The sequence below is a fragment of the Octopus bimaculoides genome, chromosome 30, assembly GCF_046866305.1.
Source record: "Octopus bimaculoides isolate indiv1 chromosome 30, ASM4686630v1, whole genome shotgun sequence".
Lineage (NCBI taxonomy): Eukaryota > Metazoa > Mollusca > Cephalopoda > Octopoda > Octopodidae > Octopus > Octopus bimaculoides.
In genome coordinates, this window is record NC_142957.1 from 10,541,664 (window position 1) to 10,556,663 (window position 15,000).

General features: G+C 40.6%; 1 protein-coding gene across 2 annotated transcripts in view; it reads left to right on the forward strand.

Moving 5' to 3' along the window:
- The window catches only part of LOC106880077 (protein CBFA2T1), a 144,501-nt gene that overhangs the window by 110,612 nt on the left and 18,889 nt on the right, over positions 1 to 15,000 (forward strand). The gene's annotated exons all lie outside the window — the stretch shown is intronic.

Below are 15,000 nucleotides of genomic sequence, written 5' to 3' on the forward strand. Positions count from 1 at the left end.
TCACTTGTACTATTGTTACTAGTATCCTAGCATGGACACTGTTGTACTTGCGCCTATACTGTTGAGAAACTTAGCACAATATTACCACTTACCACTGTACTTGCACATGCGCAGGTGTGGTTATGTGGTTAAGAAGCTTGGTCTTGAGTTCAGCCCCACTGAGGGCATCTTGGGACAAGCCTTGGGGGCCGACTAAAGCTTGTGAGTGGATTTCGTAGGTGATTGTGGAAACCCACCATGTATGTATGTGTGTGTGTGTATATATATATATATATATATATATATATATATATATATAGGCGTAGTTGTGTGGTAAGAAGCTTGCTTACCAACCACATGGTTCCGGGTTCAGTCCCACTGCATGACACCTTGGGCAAGTGTCTTCTGCTATAGCCTTGGGCTGACCAAAGCCTTTTGAGTGAATTTGGTAGATGGAAGCTGAAAGAAGCCCGTTATATATATATATATATATATATATATGTATATGTTTGTGTGTCTGTGTATGTCCCCCCACCCCCACCATCGCTTGACAACGAATGTTGGTGTGTTTACGTCTCCGTAACTTAGCGGTTCAGCAAAAGGAACCGATAGAATAAGTACTAGGCTTACAAAGAATAAGTCCTGGGATTGGATTTGATTCGACTAAAGGCGGTGCTCCAGCATGGCCGCAGTCACATTGCTGAAACAAATGAAAGAATATATATAAATATATTAGTCCGATGATGGGTTAACAGGCTGAAACTTTGAAGTTACTGTCAATAATATCCTTGTTTAAGAATAATAAATTTGTAGTCTGCTTAAGTATAGAGAAACCTATGAGATTAATGTGTTTTTATTATAGGTGGCAGTGTGGTAAAGGGCTTGCTTCCCAGCCACATGGTTCTGGGTTCAGTTCCACATGTTCCCGCTATGACCATCCTGTCTTTTATTCAGCTGTGTGTATCTAGGACTACACTATCTAATGTGCTCTTCTTTGTTGTTGTTTAGCCCCAGGTCAGTCCCGATCCAGTAGACCTATGATCAAAGATGCTCCAGCTGTGACCATCCGGTCTTTTATTCAGACATAGTGTATCTAGGACTACATTATCTCATGTGTCCTTCCTTCCTTGTTGTTGTTGAGCAAGTTTTTTTGTACTTAATTGTATCAGTCTCTTTGACAAACTGTCTCTTTGACTGGTTGTCAACTGGTGAGGTGGGGGAACAAACATCACAAAGGCACACACATAATGGGCTTCCACGTAGTTTCTACCTGCCAAATTCACTCATAAGACATTGAGCTACCTTGAGTTATAGTAAAGCACTTGATCAAGTTGCTGTGCAGTGGGATTGAACACAGGACCACATGGTTGCAAAGTGAGCTTCTCAACCACACAGCTATGCTTGCGCTTATGTCAATATAACAGTGAACACTACTCTATCCCAGTCTTAAATGATAAAAAAAACCCCAAAAAAACAGTAAAACTGAATTGATCTCACACTGCCAACACATGACTAAATTCATCCTCAAGAATTTCAATGGTGACCCACTCCTGTCCCTGCTGCTCTTGTCTCCACACAGGATAGATGACAGTCAGTGATTTTACTCCTCTGACACTGCTAAGAGTCACTCCTTCTGCTTCCGACCCCACTGACATGGGTGGGAGACTGGGAGCCAATCAAACCAAACCGCAGAATGAGGCTCAGATGCGTAATCCATGTTTATCTCCCATGTAAATTAACCTTCATCACATTCTGTACTCAGCCAATACAAGGGTGTATTGAAAAGTTATTGGTTTCTGTACCACAAAATATATAAAAATTCTCTTTCGCGTATACATGAACTCGGTGTTTTTCTATATATGTATATCTATATATATATATATATATATGTGTGTGTGTGTGTGTTTATATTATAGACACACATAGTATATATATGCACACATGGATATACCTATTCACAGACATGTGTGTGTATTTGTAGATATACATATGTATATACATACATACATACATATGTACACATATATATATATATATATATATATATATATATAAACACATTAACATATACATTTATACAAACATACATTTATATAGATACATATATGCCTTTATATATATACACACACACACATATATATATATATACATATATTGGCATATATATACATATATATATATAAAAGTGTGTGTGTGTGTAAAATGGATTTTATTGCTTTAAATATCCAATTATCTTAGAGAGTTTTGATGATGGTGGATGTGGTAGTGGTGGTACTGTGGTAGGGGTGGGGGGTCGAGATGCTGATTTTGGTAAGGATGAGAGGGATGATGTTGATGATGAGGACGATGGCTATTGTCGTTGTTGTTGTTTGTTGCCAGGATTGAATGTTAAGTAGTGAACGTGATGGGATGTATGCAAATGAGATGGCTTTCCACCTCTCTCTCCCCCACTCCTCCCCCTCTCCTCTCCTCCCCCTCCTCCTCTCTTTCTCTCCCCTCTTTCACTGTTTCTTTCACTCTGTCTCTTTCACTCTTTCTCTTTCCCTCTCTCTCCCTCACTCTCTCATATCCTTTCTGTCTCTCACACTTTGTTCTTTCTCGCTCTTTCCTCACTCTCGTGCTTCCCTCTCTCTCTCTCTCTCTCTCTCTCTCTCTTTCCTTCCATCTCTTTTCCTCTCTCTCTCTCTCTCCTGCTTCCTTCCATCCTTCCATCTTCGTCTCTCATCCCTGGTCTACTTCACTTACTCTTTCACTTTCATCAACACCCACCTCTACTCTACCACCACTGCTCCCCCCCACTACCACCATCTGTACTGCTACGCTGCACCACACCATTATTCACACCACTGCTACCACCACCACCACCACCACCCACCTGAACCACCACTTACACCACCACCATCATCACCACAACATCCACAGACGCCAACACCAACACCACCATCACCAAATCATTACCATCACCACACCACCTCCTACTATCACCGTCACCATCATTCCTACCACCACCACCACCACCACCGCCTATACAACTCCATTTCGTCAATTAAGATAACGATCCATGTTGTACATTTCAACCTAAGCTGTGATTTGTGACTTCATTACAAACTACAGCTTAAACAGCTTTATTATATATACCACATTACCATTTACTACTGTTACTACTACTACTACTACTACTACTACTACTACTACTACTACTACTGCCAATACTTGTACTACTGTAATGCCACAACACTACACCACCACCACGAACACTATCGATGCCGCCACCACCATTGACTACACTACAACCATTTACTACCATATATGTATATGGGTGTGTGTGTGTGCATATATATATATATATATATATATATATATATATATAAACACATGCATATATGCATCTGTGCACACATGTGCATGTACATGTATCAATCAATGAGGATTCAGTTGTTTGACCTCCACTGAATTATCTGCTCCTGAACTAGCATGTAATTGGCTGAGTATTCCCCAGACATCTGCCCTTAATATGACACTGTCTGACAAGGCCGAACCATTTTGCATTATAAGTACAACCCAGTTTCTGTCAACCAAATCCACTCACAAGACTTTGGTCGGCCCGAGGCTATAGAAGAAGACACTTGCCCAAGGTGCGACACAGTGGGACTGAACCCGGAACCATGTGGTTGGTAGGCAAACTACTTACCACACAGCCACTCCTGTGCTTATGAAAAACGTAAACACATTGACCAGTTTGGGGTTTGAACCCACGACATTCGCATTTGTCTTTACTGATTTATACCTTGGTATCATTATTAGCCCACTTGTCCAAGACCTTAATGAAACTAAAATTGTAGACATTTTATCAAAAAAAAAAAAAGATACCAAAAAATTCCCTAACACCCCCAAAACCAACTTTCAAAAATTCCTGTTGATGCTATTGTTGCCAGCTTGTGTGTTCGTTATTCAAGACATCGTTCATCACCCAAGACATTTTAAGTTTGAAAAAAAAAAATTCTTTGTGAATTGATTTGTTTGTGATGAGTAGCATTCAGTTCTTAAACCAGGGTTCCACTTTATATATATATATATATATATATATATATATATATATATAGATGGAGATATAAACAGTGAGTACCTCTCTCTCTGCCAGTCTAAAATGAAAATAAGAACTGAGGTCATTTGAAACTGCCAACACAAGACCTAATTTATCCTCTACCATCCCACAAGCATAAGAGACAACAGCTGGTGAACTACACCTCTTACACTGTCAATAAACACATTTTCTTTTGTTTCTAATCTTGATCAAACAAAACCACAAGGTGCAGTTTATATATATATATATATATATATATATATATAAAATCAACTTTAAATAGAGCTCAAAATTGATCCGTTGAAACTACTTTATTACAACAACAATAACAATAATAATAACAAATAAATTGACTTATTTGTTATTATTATTGTTATTGTTGTTGTAATAAAGTAGTTTCAACGGATCAATTTTGAGCTCCATTTAAAGTTGATATATATTCAAAAACTCAACTGTGAGTTTTTTGCTAAGACTGTTAACAGATACTATATATTTTTTACCAAATTTTTTGGTTAAAAAAAATATATATTTAACATATATATATATATATATATATATATATATATTATAATATAATATAATATCTGTTTATCTCATACTTAAGCTAATGTTCGTCATGCTCTATGCACTTCCAATACAAGGTTGTATTGAATATGTTTTTCTACCACAAAATACACAAAACCCCACACTCCATTGTCACTCACATGTCTTTCAAATCATTTTATATTTTTAAGGTGCAGGTAGGGTTCTGGGTGAGTGCTTAAGAACTTTGCTTTCCAGCCATTTGGCTTTAGGTCTGGCCCCTTTGGTTATTGCCTTTCATTGTAGCCCCAGGCCAAGTGAAGTTGCGTGGCTTAGGGGATAGGGGTAAGTTCGATTCTTGGCAGTGCATTGTGTCCTTGAGAAAAACCCTTTATTTTCATGTTGCTCCTGTCCACTTGCATCATTCTGAATCTCCCCGTGATCTTCATTAAGAGTACACATGCCTGTCCACTTGCATCATTGTGAATCTCCCCGAGAACTTCATTAATGGTACGTGTCCTTGTGAAGTGCTCAACTGCCTGCACATTAATTTCACGAGCAGGCTGTTTCATTAATTAGATGAACTAGAACTCTCGTTATCATAACCGATGGAGTGTCAGCCACAGGCTAACGAAACTTTTGTGGAAATTGAAAGAAGCCCATCATGACAATATACCCTGACACCCCATCTCCACTGTCATTTCTCCCTTTCTAGTATCTCCTCGTCAGCAAGCCCCTTTTCCCTGTCCTACTTTTTTCAGCCCCTCAACACCTGACACAAAGCCCCCACTTCTCAATACAACACCCCAGCTCGAAAAGTTTTTGTGTTCTGAGTAAAGCAGACAACTAGAACTGAATGCAGTCGTCTGGTTGGTTGAATTCTGTTGGATAAGTTCACCTATGGCAGCATGGAAGACGGACTTTGGTTAGTGTTAGGAAGGGCTTCCGGCTGAAGAAACCAAACCAAAAGCAGATAACTGGAACTGAATGCAGTATTCTGGTTGGTTGAATTCTGTCGGATAAGTTAACCAATGGCAACATGGAAGACTGACTTTGGTTGGCGTTAGGAAGGGCTTCCGACTAAAGAAACCAAACCAAAAGCTGATGTTGCAGCACCACATGTCCTCTGGCTTAGCAGATTCTGTTGAACCATTTGACTCATACCAGCCTGGAAGGCGGAAGCACCATGAGAGAGGATGATGAATGAATACATTTGTAATCATTGTTTACTTCCTGATATAGTATTTATCACACACACGCACGTGTATACACTTATACCATATATGTTGCAATAGTTCTTTCTACTATAGGCACATGGCCTGAAATTTGAGGGAGGGGCTAGTCAATTACATTGACCCCCCCCCCCCCCAGCACTTAACTGGTATTTATTTTACCAACCCCGAAAGGATGAAAGGCAAAGTTGACCTCGGTGGGATTTGAACTCAGAAAGTAAAATATATGTCACAATAATGAAGTCAAACCAAATGATGTTTTGAAAGCATTTAGTACATACAGGTGTGGCCATGTGGTAAGAAGCTTGCCTCCCAACCATGTAGTTCCGGGTTCAGTACCCCTGCATGGCATCTTGGCCAGATGTCTTTTACTATAGCCTCAGTCCAACGAAATTCTTGTGAGTGGATTTGGTAGATGGAAACTGAAAGAAGCTTGTTCTGTGTGTGTGTGTGTGTGTGTGTGTGTCTTTGCGTTTGTGCTTGTCCCCCCACCACTGCTTGACAACCGATGCTGGTGTGTTTATGTCTCTGTAACTTAGCGGTTCGGCAAAAGAGACCAATAGAATAAGTACAAGGTTTTTAGAAAATAAGTCCTGGGGGTCGATACATTCAACTAAAAATTCTTCAAGGCAGTGCTCCGGCATGGCCACAGTCTAATAACTTGAACAAGTAAAAGATATATATACACACACATGCATACACATGTATATATAAACCATAAAAAGTCAGGTGGTATGAGAGGTGAATATATTTACTTAAGCATTTGATTTTCTTAGGATTACAGCTGTTTCGCAGCGTTCATCATGTAATAATTTCAGTGTATAATAAATTGCTTACATGTCTGCACTAATATACATGCTATGCATTATACAATTCTGTATCAACAAATCAAAGCAGATAAAGAAGGCCAGCTCATCGGATCACCAAAACGTTGCATAGAACTTGGCATTATATGTGGTCTGATTGCCAGGTCCAGTGGAGGAGCTTTCTGTGATAGCCACAGGATTCTGTGAATCCACATATTGCACTACAAATAAATATACAGTGAGATAGTTGTAGTTGTGTGTGTGTGTGTGTGTGTAGAAAGGATCTGTGACAGGGTATATAAACTAAGCCGCCCTATTCCCTTTGTACACCCTCCCTTAGGGTATGTAAACACCACTACCACCTCTGGCTGCTTGGGACTAACTGGCTATCACACAGCTGTGAGTGTGTATGTATGTATAGTACAAACACACACATACACACACACACACACACACACACACACACACACATGTGTATATGTGTTTGTGTATGTGTGTGTGTGTGTGTGTGGTGGGGGGGGGGGGTACATACACCATTATCACTCCACATCACAGCTGGTTCATGTAAACTTGTTTCACCTTCTGTATATTTGTGTGCATGTATGTTCATGTGTGTGTATATATATATATATATATATATATATATATATATATAGTCATTGTAAATATACACAATAGAACAAACATTGAGATAACTGTATACTATATGTGTGTGTGTATGTATATATATATATATATATATATATATATATATATATATATATATATATATACACACACACACACATACATATATGCATAAATCAATATACACACATGCATGCAATCACACATACACAGGCATAACTTATACTCACTTCCACTTAAATTCATACACACACACACACACACACATACATACATCCACATATATATACACGCACATGCACACACACATACATACATGCACATGCACTAATCGATATATATATACAAGCTCACTCACACACACACACTGGCATACCATATGCTTCTACTGACATACGCACACACACATACATGCATATACATATATACGCACACATATATACACACATATATTCATACATTTCTCTCTCTCTATATATATACATATATATATATATACATTATACATACATCTCCCCTCTTTCTCTCTATATATATATATGTGTGTGTGTGTGTATATATATATATATATACACACACACACACACACACACACACACACACATATATATATACACACACACACATATATACATATATATATATATATATATATATATATATATATATATATATATACACATATATATATATATATATATATATATATATATATATACACATACACACACACACACACACATATATATACCTATAGCTCTCTTTTGATATATTTAGACACACAGTTACAGCTGGTCTGCTAGTAAATATTGCCAGGATAAGTGGTAAACTACTTAGTCCAGCTGTGGCCACTCCATTGACCAGATGTTTTGGTAGTGGTGGTGGTGGCGGTGGCGGTGGTGGTGGTGGGCACACAACAAACAATGACTTTCATTCTCCCCCCCCCCACTCCCTGCACTTCCCCTTCTGTATCTCTCTCTTTACTCTCTCTCTCTCTCTCTCTCTCTCTCTCTCCCTACTTAACTGGGCAGCAATAATGCCCCCCCCCACACCACCATCATCACCTTGACTACTTTTCTCTTACATTTTTACACATTCATACACACCCAATACTACATACACAAGTGTGTGTGTGTGTTTTTAAATGCTAAAGTAGACAGACAAGGAGCGAGAGAGCGAAAGAGATTGTTTGGTGTGTGTTTGTCTGTGTTGAAACAAGCAAGAGAAACGCACTACAAGAGTGTAATTAAATTATGTCTATCTTACTATCTGCTTGTCTGTTTGGCCGTTTGTACATCTATTTGTCTATGTCTACCTACCAGTCTGTCTCTCTATCACTTTCCACCACCCATCTATCTATCTATCAACTGTATTTTAATGTATATAGGAAACCCTTGTCTATAAGGAACCCCCTAATTTTGGGGGCTTAAAATTTGGGAAAAAAGGTTTTGTAAGGGATTATAATATTATCCATGTATAAGAAACTCTCATTTTTTTGAACAGAAAAGGGTTCCTCATACACGTTAAAATACAGTATCTATTGGCACTCTGTCGCTTACGACGTCGAGGGTTCCAGTTGATCCGATCAACAGAACAGCCTGCTCGTGAAATTAACATGCAAGTGGCTGAGCACTCCACAGACACGTGTACCCTTAACGTAGTTCTCAGGGGGATATTCAGCGTGACACAAAGTGTGACAAGGCTGACCCTTTGAATTACAGGCACAAAGCAGAAACAGGAAGTAAGAGTGAGAGAAAGTTGTGGCGAAAGAGTAAAGCAGGGTTCGCCACCATCATCCCCTGCCGGAGCCTCGTGGAGCTTTTAGGTGTTTTCGCTCAATAAACACTCTCAACGCCCGGTCTGGGAATCGAAACCACGATCCTATGACCGTGAGTCTGCTGCCCTAACCACTGAGCCATTGCGCCTCCAGTATCTATAGATACAGTATCTATAGATAGATACATGTCTGTCTCATCTATCTATCTATCTATCTATCTGTCTGTCTGTCTGTCTTTCCCTCTATCTGTCCATCTTATTTCTTTACTGCCCACAAGGGGCTATGCACAGAGGAGACAAACAAGGACAGACAAACGGATCAAGTCGATTAGATTGAACCCCCCCCCCCGTGCGTAACTGGTACTTATTTAATCGACCCCGGAAGGATGAAAGGCAAAGTCGATCTCGGCGGGATTTGAACTCAGAACGTAGCGGCCGACGAAATACGGCTAAGCATTTCGCCCAGCCTGCTAACGATTCTGCCAGCTCGCCGCCTTATCTGTCTGTCTGTCTGTCCATCTTCACATGTCTTTCCATCTACTTCACTTCCCCTCTGTCTCCGTCTGCTTCTCCATCTGTCCCTCTAGCCTTCTACCTCTTTCCACCTACCTTTCTATTTGTCTATTGGTCCAGCTGTCTTTCCATTCATCCATCTATCTATCTTTACATCTATCTATCCCAGTGGTTCCCAAACTGGGTTCTGCAGGTCCCTGGTGGCCTGCAAAGGTATTACTGGGGGGGGGGGGGGTCCATGAAGTAAATTCAAAATTTCATAAATATATATATATATATATATATATATATATATATATATATATATATCTTTTCTGGGATCTTTTTTAAAACGGGGGCCACATTTTTCATTAACGAAACACTTTGAAACTTGGAACACTGGTAGAATGTGTCATATAAAACATCTTTTTCTCTTAGTCTTCTTAAAAAAAAAAAGAAATCCCTAAGTTATTCCATGTTAAAGTTGTCGTATTTCTCTAATTTCAACCAATCACTGACGTCCATTCAGCCGATATACATTAAGTGCCGACTACATAAACAAACGATTCTGAAACAATTCTATCGGTGATAGGGTTAGGGTTAGGGTTAGGGTAAAACAGCAAATTTAAAAAGAAAAAAGCAAATAAAACGAAGAAAAAAAAAATAAAATGAAAAAAGCAAATTTAAAATGAAAAAAGCAAATAAAACGAAGAAGAAAAAAAGAAAATGAAAAAAGCAAATTTAAAATGAAAAAAGCAAATAAAACGAAGCTATGGCTTAATCAGCCAAAGGAGTAAATGTAAACAACTGAATACTTGTCAGTGATTGGTTGAAATTATCGAAATAAGACAATTTTTTACATGAAATAAATTCGAATACAAAAATATTTTTCTGTTCTATAACACAAAATAGATAAGTATACGAAGTTTGAAAGTCTTTCGGTACCAAAAACACTACGTAAAACATTAATGAAAAATGTGGCCCCCGTTTTAAAAAAGATCCCTTTTCTGTTCTAAAAAAAATATTTCTCCCTGTGTTCACTATTTTCCTCTCGTTCTGGTCTAACAACCCTCCATGTTTGTTTTTGTTCGGTTTCTTTGTATGTCTCTACTGTCATTTCATTGTTCCCAACTTTGACCCTCCATAAATCCTAAATTTTATTTTAGAATTTATGGGAACAACTGTCTTTGAAGACTCAGTGTCGTAGAATGCTCAAAATGGGGAGTGGAGAGAGAACCGACAACTGATGGAGGGGTCCTTTCTCAGTGTTTACTTGTCCTGTTTTCCATTTTTTTCTCATTGTTTACGTATTTAACTTGTTTTGTTTACATATTTCATGTTATTTGCACCATTGGTGATGTCCTGTATCCATATATGCATGTATATATATATATATATATATATATATATATATATATATATATATTCTTTTACTCTTTTACTATTTTACTTGTTTCAGTCATATTACTGTGGCCATACTGGAGCACCGCTTTTAGTCGAGTAAATCGACGCCAGGACTTATTCTTTGGATGCCTAGTGTTTATTCTATCGGTCTCTTTTGCCGAACCGCTAAGCTATGGGGACGTAAACACACCACCATCGGTTGTCAAGCAATGTTGGGGGGACAAACACAGACACACACACACATATATATATATATATATATACATACATATATACGACGGGCTTCTTTCAGTTTCTGTCTACCAAATCCACTCACAAGGTTTTGGTCGGCCCGAGGCTATAGTAGAAGACACTTGCCCAAGGTGCCACGCAGTGGGAATGAACTCGGAACCATGACGCATATGTTTCCAAGTATATATACACATAAGAATAATCATATTAAAAGGGGTCCATGGGAAATCTCCTTTAAATAAAAGGGCTGGAAACCACTGATCTATCCATTTGTCTGTCTAGCTATCTTATCTAGCTGTCTATCCTTCCATCCATCTAATCTTGTTTGTGTATCTCTCTATCCATCTATATTTCTGTGTCTGTCTCTCCAGCTATCCATCTATCAACATTCAGTGGAATGTTACTGAAACAGTCTTAACTAATATTAAACTGACACTACGCTGATGTTTCCATCTTCTCCCTTCGTCCTAAACTTTGCTCCCAACACAATACTTACTAACCGTACCAGCTACTGCAGTAAGTGGAGTTCCTACACCAGTGGACTTTCTTACACACCGGCCTTAAAGTGCGGGTAACCAGGTGCTTGGATTGAGTGCTACGTGTGGAGGGCACCGGGATATTACCCTACCCAAGCATGCATTTCATACATTACGCTCTGAGTTCGTATTCTGCCAGGCTCGACTTTATCTCTCATCCTTTCGGGGGTCGATAAAATAAGTACCAGTGAAACACTGGGGTTGATATAATCCACTAGTCCCATCTTAACCCCCACCCAAATTTCAGACTTTGTGCCTTTATTAGAAAGGACTATTATTATTATTATTCTTAAAGTGGTGAGCTGGCAGAATGGTTAGCACGCTGGGCAAAATGCTTAGCGGCATTTCATCTGTCTGTGTGTTCTGAGTTCAAATTCCGCTGAGGTTGACTTTGCCTTTCATCCTTTCAGGGTCGATAAATTAAGTACCAGTTGTGTACTGGGGTTGATCTAATCGACTGGCTCTTTCCCCCAAAATTTCAGGCCTTGTGCCTTGAGTAGGAAAAAAAAAAAAAAAATTGTTTCATGCTTGAGAAGACCCATCAAGCCAAGTAAAATTGCAGACATGGAAGATACCGGTGTCACACAACAAATGGCACTCATGCCGGTGGCACGTTAAAGCAACCCATTACACTCTTGGAGTGGTTGGCGTTAGGGAAGGCATCCAGCAGTAGAAAAACAGTGCCAAATCTGACTGGAGTCTGGCGTGGCCTTCCAGTTCGCCAGCCCAGTCAAACTGTCCGACCCATGCCAGCATGGACAACAGACATTAAATGATGATGACGATGATGCTACTGTAACTACTACTGCCAATACTGTACTACTGTAACGCCACAACACTACACCACCACCACGAACACTATCAATGCCGCCACCACCATTGACTACACTACACCAACACTACAACCATTTACTACTATATATGGGAATTGTACCAATGTGCCAGAAGGGAGGCTAGGCGACAGGTTTATTTAGCCAGAGGGGAAGCAGATAAGGAAAGATTTGCCAATGTTCTGCGCCGTGAGGACCAAAGACTCGAGGTATTTCGGGTTGCAAGACAGTGTAGGAGAGAGAATAGTGATGTTGTAGGAGAGAAATGTGTTCGCATGGATGATGGTACGCTTGCATTAAATGAGGATGCAAAGAAAGAGGTCTGGAGATGCCACTACGATAGATTGCTTAATAAAGAGAATGAATGGGAGAAAGAGAGCCTGCCTTATGTCGACCCAATAGAGGGACCAGCTATCCGAGTTGATAGTACCAGGGTAGATAAAGCAATTAAGAGTATGAAGACCGGGAAAGCCCCCGGCCCATCAGGAATCACTGCAGAGATGCTCAAAATATCTGGCAGTGTTGGCTATAGCCTAGTCACCCGTATTACGAACCAGGTGATACACGAAGGAGTCATACCCTATGACTGGTGTAGCAGCATCATAGTCAACTGCTACAAAGGTAAAGGGGACGCTTTAGATACAAATAATTACAGAGGCATCAAGCTGTTAGATCAGGTTATGAAAGTTACAGAGAGGGTCATAGCCCAACTAATTAGGGAGCGAATCAATTTAGATGAGATGCAGTTTGGGTTCGTGCCAGGTAAAAGCACTACTGATGCCTTATTTCTAGTGAGACAGTTGCAAGAGAAATACCTAGCCAAGGATAAACCTCTGTACCTGGCTTTCGTTGACATGGAGAAAGCCTTTGACAGGGTCCCCCGATCCCTTATCTGGTGGTCAATGAGGAAACTTGGGATAGAAGAATGGCTAGTGAGAGCTGTGCGAGCCATGTACAGAGATGCGGCCAGTAAGGTGAGGGTTGGAAATGAGTACAGCAATGAATTCCGGGTAGAGGTAGGGGTCCACCAAGGTTCCGTCCTCAGCCCCCTATTATTTACCATAGTCCTCCAGGCAATCACAGAGGAGTTCAAGACAGGTTGCCCCTGGGAGCTCCTCTATGCTGATGACCTTGCCCTAATTGCGGAGTCACTATCAGAACTAGAGGAGAAGTTTCAGGTGTGGAAGCAAGGTCTAGAATTGAAGGGCCTTAGAGTCAACCTAGCTAAAACCAAAATCCTAATAAGTAGGAAGGTAGATAAAACACAAACCCCTTCAGGTAGATGGCCCTGCTCAGTATGTAGAAAAGGAGTAGGTAGTAACTCTATAAGATGTACCCGGTGCAAGCTATGGACACATAAGAGGTGCAGCAACATCAAAGGCAGGTTAACTAGCAAGTTAGTTTTTGTTTGTGGCAGATGTTCAGGTGCAATAAAGACTGCAAACAAACAGGAAACAACTTCTATCTCATTCCAGGGTGAAAAACTAGAGGTAGTCGATAGCTTCCGCTATCTGGGCGACCAAGTTAGTAGTGGGGGTGGGTGCGCTGAAAGTGTAGCTGCTAGAATAAGAATAGCCTGGGCAAAGTTTAGAGAGCTCTTACCCCTGCTGGCGACAAAGGGACTCTCACTCAGAGTAAAAGGCAGACTGTATGACGCATGCGTACGAACAACCATGCTACATGGCAGTGAAACATGGGCTGTAACTGCTGAGGACATACGTAAGCTCGCAAGGAATGAAGCCAGTATGCTCCGTTGGATGTGTAATGTCAATGTGAATACCCGTCAGAGTGTAAGTATCTTGAGAGAAAAGCTGAACATTAGAAGCATCAGTTGTGGCGTGCAAGAGAGACGATTGCGCTGGTATGGACATGTGGTGAGAATGGAGGAGGATAGCTGCGTGAAAAAGTGCCACACCCTAACAGTTGAGGGAACCCGTGGAAGAGGTAGGCCCAGGAAGACCTGGGCTGAGGTGGTGAGGCAAGACCTTCGTACATTGGGCCTCACCGAGGCGATGACTACGGACCGAGACCTTTGGAAATGGGCTGTGCGTGAGAAGACCCGGCAAGCCAAGTAAGATCGTTGCCAGTGCCCCTGGACTGGTTCTTGTGCGGGTGGCACATGAGATGCACCATTTTGAGCGTGGCCGTTGCCAGTACCGCCTGACTGGCTCCTGTAGGATTTTCGAGCGAGATCGTTGCCAGTGCCCCTGGACTGGCTTGTGCGGGTGGCACATAAAAGACACCATTTCGAGCGTGGCCGTTTTCGTGCGGGTGACACGTAAAAGCACCCACTACACTCTCTGAGTGGTTGGCGTTAGGAAGGGCATCCAGCTGTAGAAACTCTGCCAAATCAGACTGGAGCCTGGTGTTGCCATCCGGTTTCACCAGTCCTCAGTCAAATCGTCCAACCCATGCTAGCATGGAAAGCGGACGTTAAACGATGATGATGATGATGATGATGATGTATATGGGTGTGTGTGT